Source organism: Colobus angolensis, unplaced genomic scaffold (genome assembly GCF_000951035.1).
Source record: "Colobus angolensis palliatus isolate OR3802 unplaced genomic scaffold, Cang.pa_1.0 Scaffold3, whole genome shotgun sequence".
Classification (NCBI taxonomy): Eukaryota; Metazoa; Chordata; class Mammalia; order Primates; family Cercopithecidae; genus Colobus; species Colobus angolensis.
Genome location: NW_012116265.1, coordinates 2,175,902 through 2,190,078, shown reverse-complemented (window position 1 = coordinate 2,190,078; position 14,177 = coordinate 2,175,902). Strand labels below are relative to the sequence as shown.

The following is a 14,177-nucleotide window of genomic DNA, read 5'->3' as shown; positions in this document are numbered from 1 at the left end:
TGAGCCACCGTGCCTGGCCCTAAAATATGTCAATCTAAACAATGTTATAAAGAATATCACGGTAGCTAATTCTTTATGCATTCCCTTTTTCAGCTTTTCGTATTGACAAACTGCCCTGCAGACAGGCTCTACCATTTCACCATGGGACATATGTGGTGATTCCCATTTTCCTACCCTTGACCAGCATTTACCCTACCACTCTTTCTCAACTTTGTCAATCAGGCCAAAAATCCTGTTTCGTCATTCTCAGCTCTCTCTGATTGTGCTTGAGGCTGAATGCATCTTCACCTGTTTATCTATCTCAAACACTTAAATGGCAGTAGAACACCTGGGCCTAGACGACGGGCCTGGTCACCCAGGAACTGTGTGTCCCAGACAAGCCATATTCTGTCTCCAAGCCTCAGTTTCCACATCTATAAAATGGCCTGGGTAATGTGCAGGGTTCCCTTTCAGGTAAAAAAAAAAAAAAAAAAGAAAAAAAGAAAAAGAAAGAGAAAAAAAAAAACTATGTGTTCTGACTTTTTCATTATATTCTGTTGTATTTGAGGAAGAAAGGACATACCAGAAATAGCTTTCTTCTCTTGAAAGACTTAACCAACTCACACACTAGGCTACAGTGGCTCAAAGCATCAAAGACTGCTGGGATGAAAAAACCAGACCACCGTCCTGAGAACCAATGCTGTGGTTCATTTCAGATCCCTGAGTACAAGTAGTGAATGAATATGCGACCTCCTCCTAAGACCCCTCAACTGAGAAATAGCTAAAATTGGCTTTCCTTGAGATAATGACATCATTGTCAAGCCTCAGAACTGGGAACTGGGGGTTCACTGAACCAGAAACACACCCCGCCCCCTAGCCTGAAGGCAGGGCAGGGAGAGACTGGTGGGCTGGACCACAGGGTCTAAAGGCCACTTTCCTGCTCTGGAGGACACACCTGAGAAAAAGGCTCAGCGTTGCAAAGCAATCTTCTAAGGTTTAATCCTTCTCTTGCTAGTAAGTTTAGAGATTCGTCAATATTTGAAATGGAAAAATTCTCAAAGTCTTAGTATTATTATTTTTTTTACCTGAGATCTTTTATTTGGCCCAAGACACTCTAATCCACAGAAAAAATATCACCACAGTGACTCACTTCCCTATTAACACAGAGCTATTCATCAGCCACTTAACTTTAGTTTCGATAAAGAGAAAAGGGGCCTGGCACGGTGGCTCATGCCTGTAATCCCAGCATTTTGGGAGGCCGAGGTGGGAGGATCACTTGAGGTCAGGAGTTCGAGACCAGCCTGGCCAATGTGGTGAAACCTCGACTCTACTAAAGATACAAAAATTAGCCAGGCGTGGTGGCATGCGCCTGTAACCCCAGCTACTTGAGAGGTTGAGGCAGGACAATCACTTGAACACAGGAGGTGGAGGCTGCAGCAAGCTGAAATCGCTCCACTGCACTCCAGCCTGGGTGACAGAGGGAGACTCTGTCTCAAAAAAAGAGAGAGAGAGAAAAGGGAATGCCCACATGAGTGTTAACAAAGCCTCCAATCAGTCTTTCTGACAGTGCTTGCCGGCTCAGCCCAGGTCACCCACCTCCCCCTTTCCCTTCTGTCGGCCCACAGATCACTGGCAAGGGCTCATCGCATGCCCATGCTGGATATAAGAGGCACAGACCCTTCCCTGCCATCACTGGCTTGTCTTCCTACAATGAGACTCACTTTTTGAAAGGCCACTCACCAGGTACTGTACCCACCAGAGGAGCTGAAACACTAAGAAAGCACTTAAGGGTCTGAGATCAGCCTAAACAGAAGTCAGGGTTTGCACAGAAAATCTTTATGTACTCTATTCACAGCAAAGTCCCCAAAGGAACTAATTACATCACACTGTAGAATCATTTAGACAACTCTGGTGATCCATTTCCCCAGCCCAAAGCAGATTACAACAGCAAATTAAAAGGGGGAAAAGGGCTGGAGAAGCTCACTGATGGTGTTCTGAGAGCAAGGAAGAGAGCAGGAACCTTGCTCACACACTGGAGGGCTCAAAACTACACTCTGAGGCCAGGTGAGTGGCCCACACATGTAATCCCAGCACTGTGGGAGGATGAGGCAGGAAGATCGCTTACATCCAGGAGTTCAAGACCAGCCTGGGCAACATACGGAGACCCCCACCATCCCTGGTTTTTTTTTTTTTTCCTTTTCTGTTTTTCTTTTTTGAGATGGAGTCTCGCTCCATTGCCAGGCTGGAGTGCAGTGGCTCAATCTCGGCTCACTGCAATCTCTGCCTCCTGGGTTCAAGCGATTCTCCTGCCTCAGCCTCCTGAGTAGCTGGGACTACAGGTGTGCACCACCACACCCAGCTAATTTTTGTATTTTTAGTAGAGATGGGGTTCCACCATGTTGGCCAGGCTTGTCTCAAACTCCTGACCTCAAGTGATCTGCTTGCCTTGGGCTCCCAAAGTGCTGGGATTACAGGTGTGAGCCACTGCGCCCAACCAAGATCCCATTTCAATTAAAAAAAAAAAAAATTAGCCAGGCCTGGTGGTGCACTGTTTGGGAGGCTGAGGTAGGAAGATTGCCTGAGCCTGGGAGGTTGAAGCTGAAGTGAGCTTTGACTGTGCCACCACACTCTAGCCTGGGTGACAGAGCAAGACCCTGTCTCCAAAACAAACAAAGAAACAAAAAACAACATGGCAAAAACAATGCTCCGAGGCTGCTCGGTGACAGAGCAAAGGGTTCTACTCCCTCAGCACCCTGCAATCACACACCATGACAACCCTGAATTAATTCATTCCCTCATTCATCCCAACACCCATCAGACATCAAGAAAACACTCAATCTGACCCACAGCACAGGTTAGAAAAGCATGGATTCCTGTCTGCTAAGGTTTGTAACAGGAGGAAAAAAGGCTTTAAATACAGAGAATTAAGTTTAGAAAAATATTACTAGGAAAAAACTAAACTCTTTGGTGATGAACAAGTTACTAAGAAATTCACCTCTGCCCTCATTCAAATGAAGCAGAGCAGTGCTCGTTCTCACCAGGCTGAGTAAATAGAAACATTTGCTTATAACAAATGCATCCTGTGATCCCCACCCCTACAGATTCCTATAAATTTTTTTTTTTAAAGCGCCCAGGGTGGGGAGTAGAAGTTTCCTCATTTCTCATGAGAAGCCGATGCCCAATTTCTTTCAGGATTTCAGTCGTAAGAGAAACCGCTATTTCCACAAATCTACCAGATTGTGGGTTTTGAATAGTTTCAAAACACAGCAGATTCCCTCCTGGGTCCTTGCCAGTAGGACTGGCTCAGTAACACAGTCAGGCAGGCCAAGATCAAACAAACCTACAGACAGCTCCCTGCCAAGTACCTACTATGTGCTGGGAGCCAAACCAGAGATCTGAAAGCTGATAAGTGCTACAGGAAGCCGAGAAAGGAACTTCTAATTTGCAGCAAGGCCCAGGGCAAGGATTCTAAAGGGAATAACCTCTGAGCTGAGTTCCACAGATGAGGAGGAGACAGACCTGTTCGGTAGGCAAGTGTGGGCTTTCCAGGCCCAGGGAACAGCATGTGCGAAGGCCACGGGGTGACAGAGCATGCTGCTGGTCAAATTATAAGTGCTTTGGGGTTACACTTATAGAGCTGGTGTTCAGAGGGAGAAATGGGGGCAGGTTATAAAACGACGTGGATTTCTACACCAAAAAAAGTCACAAGCAACCGCTGGGAGCGGGGATCGAGAAACATCAGACAGGACACACTCCACACTTAACACAACTACACTCTGTCGAGTATAGGAGAACCCCCGGGGGACTCCCAGGACTTTCTGAATGAATAGCTGAGTCTAAGAAAAACCTTATCTTACTACCTGCTTCCTGGAGTCTTGACACAAAGAAATTCACCCCAGCCTATCTTAGCAGAAACGCAATGCAGACAGACAGGTCAACATAAGCTATATAGAAAGCTGCAGATGTTAACAGTCATAAGCTTCCAAAACAGAAGGGAAACTGCCAGACAGCACATGTTTCTAAGTGCAGAGGTGAGGATAGAAAAGTAATTGGACAATTAAAATACATCATCCTCTAAAATGTGCATTATATCACGGTTTGAAAACTTCCCGACTTGCTAGCCCTGAGTCCATGGCAGACATGATTAGTCAATCACAGCACTTTCTGACTCAGGGTGGAACTAGGTCTCAGAATCCTTCTGAACACCGCACTCCACAGACTACCAGTTAATGGACATTAACACATGGAACAAAACCTATCTTCCTTCCATGACTGGTATATAACCTCGAGAGTCCTTTTTGACTCTACTCTTTGATTCTTTAAGATGCAGCCATGCACATGGTTCAGAAGACACTTTTTTTTTTAGAGTCTCGCTCTGTCGCCCAAGCTGGACGGAGTGCAGTGGTGCACTCTCGGCTCACTGCAACCTCAACCTCCCGGGTTCAAGCGATTCTCCTGCCTCAGCCTCCCAAGTAGCTGGAACTACAGGCACCCACCACCACACCCGGCTAATTTTTGTATTTTTTAGTACAGACAGGGTTTCACCATGTTGGCCAGGCTGGTCTCGAACTCCTGACCTCAAGTGATTCACCCGCCTCGGCCTCCCAAAGTGTTGGGATTACAGGTGTGAGCCACCACGCCCAGACAGAAGACACTTTCTGATTTCTGGACACAGGAACTAAATCTTGTTGTGTATAAGCGATGACTGAAGTGTGAAGCTGGGGATTTAAGCAATGGCAGGCAAGCATCCCTGTCCAAGAGGGAGCCCTTCCTGCTCCAAACTACATACCCTCTGCCCTTGCTGGGGTCGAAGGACAGTGACTCCTGTCCACAGACGAATAGGGGTCAGAGATAAAGCAGTGAAACTGATTCCTCTGTCTTGCTAACTCAGCTCCCCACAACCACAAAGGCCCAGGACCTGCAAATCACCAGCCAGGCTCAGGGTTTAACCCTCACAACCTGGAAGGACTGACCATATTCCGTAGAGTAACTTTGCCCTTTCCTCCTACAGACCACCATTACTGCACCGTAATATACGGTATGCTACCATGTGACTTAATTCTGAAAGCAATCCCCTGAAGACGGTATGATGACTCCATCTTAGAAACAGAACGATGTAGCTCAGAAAGGCTGAGTCACAGAACTAAGATCTGTTCCTGGGTCCACCACCACCTACCATCTCCTAACTTATTTCCGTTTCCTTCTAAAGCAGGGAGCTATGTGGTTTCGCTTCTGATCCCTGTGATCCCAGGCAGGTTAGTTAACCAGCGTTTGCTGACTGAGTGAGGTTAACTGTTAGCATCAACTACCTGGGTTAGAACAGCAAAGAGAGCAGTTTCAGTTTCTCTCTTCCACGGCACATACGTGTGCTTACTGATTCTACATTCTCTTTTCTTCTGGCTTATATGCTGGTGTGAACCACTGACTGCTTTCCCTGGTTTTGTACTTAAAAACCAGTTATTTCATAAGGATGCTCATGAGGCTGTCACAGTGATTTGAAAACAGCAGTGCACCGAACACAACCCTGTGGTCTCTCCTCAGTACACAGGCACACCCCAGCACCACGCGGGTGCAGCTCTCAGGGCCCTCCTGAGGCCTCAGCGTACAACGGGAAGAGCTGTTGATTACTGTAACAGTCGGGGGTACTTCCCGGCACTGCCGAGGAGTACTAGAGGTAGAGAGTTCCCTGTGGGTGGGCTCAGGGGGAGGCTCCATCACATGTGTCCCCGCCCACAGGGAAGGAGGCAGGCGCCTCTATACACGGGCTCACATTCTGGGGAGCGGCCACTGTGAAATCCTCATGTCACCACACGTGCCCCCCACCATTAACATCACCAGGCACACACATTTATCAAACATGGACTCTGGCAGGCGCTAAGCCGGGTGCCTGTGTGGAATGGTGCAGGAGCCTCCCGGGGCACCCTGACCAGTGGCCCTTTACCCCAGTGTCTCTCTGCTGCCCGTATCAAGTCGGTCCCACCCCCACAGATACCCCAGCACCACCATGCACAACAGACGTCAGCTGCCCCCAGGTCGTGTAGAACACTTTGCAATAGCCCCTCGGAGCACTCTCACCCCAAAAATGACCTCCTACCCCACCTGCCTGCCACGGCTGCAGAAGCTGAGAGCGCGAATTCATTTCCCAGCACCAAACAACTGAAGACCAGAAAAGCAGAATCAGCCACAAGCCTGCGGCTTGAGACCTGAGTTTGCCCTGGGAGGGGGCGAGGAGCTAGGGCAGGCAGGGGATGCTCTGGGAAAGGGTCCCTCCCAACCGCCAGGTAGAAAACTCAAACATAAAGACCTTTGACAAACAGCATCTCTTCCCTCCTCTGCAGACAGCAACGGCCACAGAGAGCAGGCCTGCTGGAAGCCATGATGTGGCTGTTGCAGCCAGCGGCGCGTTCTCTGTGTGCCCGGGCCATTGCTAGGAAGTTTACTAACAAAGTCTGGTCTCCAGGCAGATCCGCGGGTGCTCGGAGGCCGGCGTGTGGGCCGCGCTGTGACGCTCAGCTGGGCTTGGTGTCAGCCAAACTCTGCAGCTTCCTAGCAAAGGAAAGCCTCGGCTCCTGGCCTAAGTGCCCCAGCACCACACATGGACTGGAGACCTCGTTTCTGGATCCAAAAAGCAGCACAGAAGCAAAGAAGCGGGATGGAAATGGGGTAGTTTGAAACAGCATTTGGTTGCTTTTCTGAACCTTCTCTCTCAAGGATGAAAGAGGAAATTTTACAACAATCAAAATGCCTGAAAGATTAGTTTTCTTTTTCTTATTTCTTCCCTCTCATTCGAAGGCCCCAAACTTTTTGCAGATATGAAAATTATACACACACACACACACACACATGTACATTTAAACACAGGATTAGAGAATTATGGCCAGGAGAAATAAAATAAAAACAACAGAGGTAAGGGGAAAGAACACAAGAATGGCTCATGAAGCCGGAGTGGCCGACCCTTAGCCTCCACACCACACAGTGAGCAGGCATGGAGCCCGGGGCAGGACTGGGAGGGCCGCAGGGCCAGGAAGACAGGGCTTTTGATTTTTAAAAGCACAATCTCAGCAGGAAGACGGCTCCCCACAAGCAGGACTCTGAGCCTGTGCCTGGGTTGCCAGGGTGGGGGTCAGCAAGCCTCGGGCACACCCAGCCCTCACAAGCTCCCGGGGCCCCCTGAAGGAAGGCAGGGCTGTGCCGTGAAGGAAGGCAGGGCTGTGCCGTGAAGGAAGGCAGGGCTGTGCCGTGAAGGAAGGCAGGGCTGTGCCGTGAAGGAAGGCAAGGCTGTGCCGTGTGGGCTACGAGAGAGAGGTTTCCATGGGATCTGAAAAGCACTCCAAGGGCACGCTGGCAGGAGAGCAAATCAATACTGAGAGGGTTAAATATTAAATTCCAAGGAGTTTCAGGAGGTCTGTTTCCTCTGGCCCATGAAACCTAAACCTCAGCTGTCACAGAAGACTTCCTCCCTCCCAGGCTTGCTGCTCCTCATGGGACTCCCAGCAACTTGCACTCCCCTGAGCTCGTTCCACCTAGAACACCTTTCCTCGCTTTCTCTGTCTGAGGCCTTGCCCAGATATTGCCTCCTCCAGGAAGCCTTCCTGACCTGCCCAAGCAGAACTCATCAGCCTCCTTGCACTGGCTGTGAAGCACGATCTTGTACCATCTTCTGTCCTGGAATAAATGTCTCTGTGGACCCCGTCTTCCCTTCCTGCCTCAACACTGACTGGGGGCTTCCTGATCTGAGGTGGCCTGTTCATCTCACCAGCGGAGGGGAGCTAAAGGAGGGGCCTGGGCTGAGCTCCTTTTGAGAGCCTCTGGCTGAGGGGCAGCCAGCTAAGATGAGGAAGGATGAAAAGGTGCTCCAGCCTTTTATTTGGGGGAGGTCAGAAGTCGGGCCTTCTGGCTTCCTCAGCTGGTGCAGTAGATAGAGCAGAGTCCTGCACTCAGCTGAGAAGGGAGGTCGGTCACAGCATTTTGTGTGCACAGAACCCTGTTTCTTCGAGGTGCTTCCTCTGCTGCTGGAATGCGCACCCTCTATAACCATTGTAAGAGAGAGAAAACGTAGGACAGATGGCCAGGCCACTGAACAGCAATAAATGAAACCCCAAGGCTCTTCTCAAAGGTTCCAGTGGTATTCAGATAGGACCCTGTAGGGTGTGCATATGGAGTCGCAGCTCCTCCAGGGCTCCCAGGAATCCTGCTTGGCATTTAGAATGTAAGAAACATCAGGGCAGACCGGTGATGGTAACCCTCTTGCTTGGAACCAGTGGCCGACTGTCCACAAAAGTAACCATCTGTGCAATTTATGGTGTGAAATCTGTCTTTCAGCTATGGAGACCTCCATGCCGTGTGCCTCTGAATGAGCTCCTCCACTCTCTGGGCTGGGCTTCTGCACCTATAAGGCTCATTCTCTTCCATTCTAAATGGCTTCGGTGGGATCAGCCATGTGTAAGTCTGGAAACCACTATTACACTTGGATACAAACCCTGGAAGAAAAAACAATGCTCTCTTCCAGCACAACTGTCCTGTGATTCATCGCAGAAAGTAATTTGCTAACACCCTGGCTTCCCGTCAGACAAATCTAGTCTTTATTTGTGCGTGTGGCACAGTGACAGGCCTGGCTGCTGAGAAAGATGCTGAGAAGCCAGAGCTGGAGGGACCCCAGAGCTGGTGTAGCTCCATCCAGCATCCTCCCTCACTGCTCAGACAGCACAGACATGAGCTCTTGCTTCTCACAGGCTTCTCGTAGAATACACTCATCAGTAACCGCGGAAGACGTTTAATAGCTGTGTAGCTGGCAAGATGCTGAAGGTGGTTTTCAGGGAGTCATCTCAGGCCTAGGGAAGGCAGACAAGCAGTACTGGGCAGAGAATGAATCTCACCTGACCCTGACCACCGACAGCTGGCCTTCTTATCTGTGACAGCAAGTGGGTAACGCCTGTCGCGGGCCCCAGCTTGATGGGGGAGCCAAGTGGAGAGAGGAGAGAGGAAGACAGAAAGGCAGGCCCTCTGCATGGATGCTGTATTTACTGAGCACCTACTACATGCCAGGTGGTATGTAATGTCTACATTCTAGACATTAGAATGCACTGACCACAGCAACAAAAACCCCAGGATTCCTGTTCTCAGAAGAGCGTGCACCCTAGTGGGGGAAAAGCATGCAATGCCACAGAGGGTAAAAAAATAAGTGAACAGTATCGTCTATTCTCAGGTGCCAAAAGGTACGGAGAAGGGAAAGCAGAGCGGGACAAAGAAGACGGGGCATGTGGCAGGAGAGACAGGGGCCACAGTGTGGTGTTCACACAGTTTGCTGGCAGAGGGACCGGCAGGCGCACAGGCCCTAGTGCCCAGAGCGGGCTGCAAAGTGACAGTCGGCTGACTTGAGGAGGGGGCTGCTCGGGCTGCCATGCTGGGAGCAGACTGCAGGGGGTAGGGGTGAGGACACTGCTCCGGGGAGCAGCCAGGCAGAAGCAGGGTAGCTGGCGGTGGGGAGGAGGGCTGCAGAGGAGAGCTCAGCTTCTGGGGGTGCACTGAGGGTAGACCCAGGATGCCAGGCGAAGGCACAGATATGAGTAAAAGGGAAGGATAAGGATGGCGGAGGGGAAACAAAGCAAAGGACACTCTACGGCACTCTGGCCCCAGAAGCCTGCATACTGCGTCACTACGGGGGCTGGCTCTTATAAGAGCCGTCACATAAAAGTGAGGGCGGGGGGTTCAAGCAGGGCCCAGCCAGAGCCCAGGCCGTGCTCGGAGAAGCAGAGACTACAGCAGTGAGGCACCAGACAGACCCTCCCATCCCCAGGGGCACGGGTGCAGCTGAGAGCGAGCTGCAAAACCACAGCACCATCAGAGCAGAAACCCAGAGACGGTCCCAGGGGTGGACACAGCGTAAGGGAGTGAGGAGTTTGGGCCAGGACAGGCTGAGGAGAGATTTCAAATGCAGTTTTCAGTATACAAAGTACTGTTTCGTAGTCATTGCACCGTCCTTGACTTCCACCCAGGATAGGAAGAGAGTGAACACCCTTCTGTCTGATGGGTGAGGGGGGGTTAAGTGAGACATACGGAAAAATTGTAAGTTGTGACACCTCCCTTTTTTAGGTCAGAGAGAGGGGACAAATGCGTAGACTCTCAGGGTCTTTTAGTATCATTGTGCTGGGGGACAGCGGGTGGACCAGATGCTCTGCTGGGATCTGGAATCAGGGAGCTTGTGACGCTATGTGCTCAAAACAGAAAAGTTACCCCAAACTATAAAAAATGTTATAAATAACAGTACAGTGTCAGCATCCACCAACAAGAGTACAAAGCAAGCCCCTGACACACGAGGGGGACAGATTTAGTTAAAAAGCACACACACACCCCACCCCAGGCAACCATACAAATTAAAAAAAAACACCAACTTTGTTCTTTGTTTAAAAAGAAACGAAAAAAGCTTCACACATCTATTTTTACAATTTAAAACTGAAAATGCTATTTCATAAATCCATCTCTCTGCCCCCAGCACTGGTGTCTGCATCTTCCTGCTGGTGGATGTTCCCTGCCAGCCTCCTCTGCTCTCAGAGCACCCTGGGACTCCTGTCAAACCTACTCATCTGTGCACCCAGCTCCCGGTCCCCCAGCCCTGACACGCTGCCCTCCATGTGCAGCCTGCTGAGGCCACCGTCTAGCATGTCAGTCAGCGCGGCCTGGGGCCCCCTGAGCCCTTGGTGATGGGTAAGTTATTCCCGTCCTTCACTTTCCCGGCGCTCACTGTCCAGTTTCTCTAACTCCGCCTTCAGAACTGCGAGCAGCTGATTCATGTCGGCTGATTATACGCCATGGGGGTCCCAGGGACATCCAATTCACCTGTCAACCATCGAAAACCAGCTTCCCCTTAACGTTCTAAAAACTGAATTGTGGTTAGGGTTGTACAACTTTGTATATTTATGAAAAAAATCACTGAATTATACACTTACGATGGGTGTATTTTATAGCATGCAAATGATACCTCAACAAAGCCGTTAAAAAAAATCAGCATCTGCCGGGCGCGGTGGCTCATGCCTGTAATCCCAGCACTTTGGGAGGCCGAGACGGGCGGATCACGAGGTCAGGAGATCGAGACCATCCTGGCTAACACGGTGAAACCCCGTCTCTACTAAAAAATACAAAAAACTAGCCGGGCGAGGTGGCGGGCGCCTGTAGTCCCAGCTACTCGGGAGACTGAGGCAGGAGAATGGCGTAAACCCGGGAGGCAGAGCTTGCAGTGAGCTGAGATCCGGCCACTGTACTCCAGCCTGGGCGACAGAGCGAGACTCCGTCTCTTAAAAAAAAAAAAAAAAAAAAATCAGCATCCACATCTTTACAGATGTTTCTGTTTGGCAGCAGACCTGAGGTGGGGACCTATGTTCTCTGCCCATGGACAATCTCTGTGGTGTTGGGAGGTGCCTCACGGCAGTGGGGCAGAGAGGACAGGCTTCCAGACGGCAGTGGAAGGGGAGACACCTGCAGGGGTGAGAAGAGAGGGAGCGCCAGCAGGAAGGTGGGCAAGCTATGCAGGTGACATCGGAGCTGAAGGGAGGGGTGAGAAAAGGCAGGGAGAAGGATCCGTTTAATATTGGGTTCAACCATACACAATGGCCATTTTCATAGGTCAAAAAAGGCTGAATATTGCAATCGCCTACAGTTAAACCTAACCCATGGATGTCCACGTGTGACAGACGAAGCAGCTCAGGTTTGGGGGCGGACAGAGCAGGTTTCCAATCAGCCCCTCTGCTTACAGGCCAACTGGCCAAGGGCATGGCACCCAAACCATGGCACCCAAACCCTCGGAGCCTCAGTTCTCTCACTATAAACGGAAATGGGCGCAGCCACACCGCAGAAGCACGTTTTCATTCCTTTAAAAACAAATTTTAATTAACTAATTAAAGATAGAGTCTTGCCTGTCATCCAGGCTGGAGTGCAGTGGCACAATCATGGCTCACTGTAGCCTCGACCTCCTGAGCTTAAGCCATCTTTCTCAGCCTCCCAAAGTAGCTAGGACTACGAGTGTGTGTCACCATGCCCAGCTAACCTTTTTATTTTTTGTAGAACTAGTCTCTCGCCACCACGCTCAGCCTTTCTTTTGTTTTGTTTTGTTTTTTTTTTTGAGACGGAGTCTCGCTCTGTCGCCCAGGCTGGAGTGCAGTGGTGCGATCTCGGCTCACTGCAAGCTCCGCCTGTCGGGTTTACGCCATTCTCCTGCCTCAGCCTCCCGAGTGGCTGGGACTACAGGCACCCGCCACCTCGCCCGGCTAGTTTTTCATATTTTTTTTAGTAGAGACGGGGTTTCACCCTGTTAGCCAGGACGGTCTCGATTTCCTGACCTCGTGATCCACCTGTCTCAGCCTCCCAAAGTGCTGTGATTACAGGCTTGAGCCACTGCGCTTTCATTCAATTTTTAACGCAAGTTCAATGGCAAGCACAGGTGGGCTTGCTAAGGAGTCACTGTCCCCCTCTCTTGCTCCTCCAGTATCTATCTCCAGGGTAGACGCAACAACAGGAGTAAGCTACCGCCAACCTCTACAGGCATCCCTCTCACCTCCTCCCGTAACACCAGCCCCAAATAAACCAGGAAGGCGGCAGAGTTCTGCTTAGCAAAACAGGCTCCATTTCCCTGAAGTTACCAGAAATCATGAGAGTGCCCCCGTCCCTGGAGCCCAGGGCTGTGGCCAGCATGGACTGCATTTGGCATCCTGCCTTTCTCCGGAGGAGCCGTGAAATAAAGCCGGAACACACATGGCCCCATGACAGAGCTGGCAAGTGAGCAGAACCAAAGGCTCCCTGCTACTAACACGTGAAGTAGGGGAGGGCGCTTGCTGTTAGGGGCCACCAGGAGGACCGGGGGTGGCCTCTGCAGAGTCCCCATGTAAGGCAATGGTGCCCATAGGCCAGAGCGTGGAAGACTAACAGGGGTCCAGGGAAGCTCTTCCTTCTGGCTCATGCAGACAAATGGCAGACACCTCAGCCAGCTGAAGCCCAGAAAGCACGCCCCCATGGAACAAGGAAGCCGCCGCTGATGTTCTCAGGGCGGTGGCACTAAAAGAGGACTACTCTCCCACCAGCTATGCCCTCAGCTGGTCACTCAGTGAACTCTTCTGAAGTCTCAAGGCCACTTTAGCTACTGTCACACGGACAGGAGAGGGGATGGCCAGGCTGCAGTGAGGCCAGGATGAGGAGACACCAACAGACGGAAGCCTGAGTCCCTTTTGGAAACGCCTCTAATGTTTAGGATCCACGGTCTATTGCCATCCTACAGGTGCGGCTTTTCCTGTGTTCCTTGATCCCTCAGCTATTCCAGGAGGCCCCAGACCTAGGGTTCCAAAATGATAAGGTCTCCATCAGAACAAGGGAAGCCCTAGCCAGTGAGAGTAAGTCTGTCCCTGGGGCCTGCGACTTCTGCCCACGAGCTATGGGTGCAGGTAAACACATGCAAAGGTGAAAGGAACGCAAGGCATCACTCCATGTAATGCACCCAGGAAGTTACCTGACAGGCAGAGATTAAGTTCTGACTTCCTGTAAGATGCTAGGAGGACATTTAATTTTGTCTTTCTTTTTTTCATTTTATAATTAGAGATGAGGTCTCACTATGTTGCCCACGCTGGTCTTAAACTCTTGGGCTCAAACGATCCTCCTGCCTCAGTCTCCCAAAGTTTTGGGGTTATAGGAATGAGCCACTGCACTGGGCCTCATTGAGTCCTTCAAACTCACACTGAGTGTCAGAGACTGCAGGGGCCTAGAACGCGTGCCTACCAGGAGAGCTGAGTCCAGCAGGCAGACGTAAGACAGATCAGTGAGCTCCATCACTGAGCATGAATGAAGCCTCGCAGGACCCCAGTGAAGACAGATGTTCTCTAAAGAGATTCTTACTCTCCTGTCTAAGGTCCCACACTCCCTGATGGTGTCAGTTGATTCCACACTTACTGAGGAAGTGAGTCCACCAGATGGTATGACTCAGGCACCTAAACCCAGACTCATCTTCTCAGGAGGAACAAGGCAGTGGCCTCGCCAGCCTCTACACACACATCTGAGGGGTTGGGAGGCTTCACTCTTTTTTGTTTTTGAGACAGAGTCTTGCTCTGTCGCCCAGGCTGGAGTGCAGTGGTGTGATCTCGGCTCACTGCAAGCTCCACCTCCCGGGTTCACGCCATTCTCCTGCCTTAGCCTCCCGAGTAGCTGGGACTACAGGCGCC

At 50.8% G+C, this 14,177-nt stretch overlaps 1 protein-coding gene across 1 annotated transcript in view; it reads right to left on the bottom strand.

Moving 5' to 3' along the window:
• Nucleotides 1–14,177, bottom strand: part of CCDC88C (coiled-coil domain containing 88C) — a gene marked incomplete at its 5' end in the record, with an annotated part of 152,360 nt that overhangs the window by 75,131 nt on the left and 63,052 nt on the right. The gene's annotated exons all lie outside the window — the stretch shown is intronic.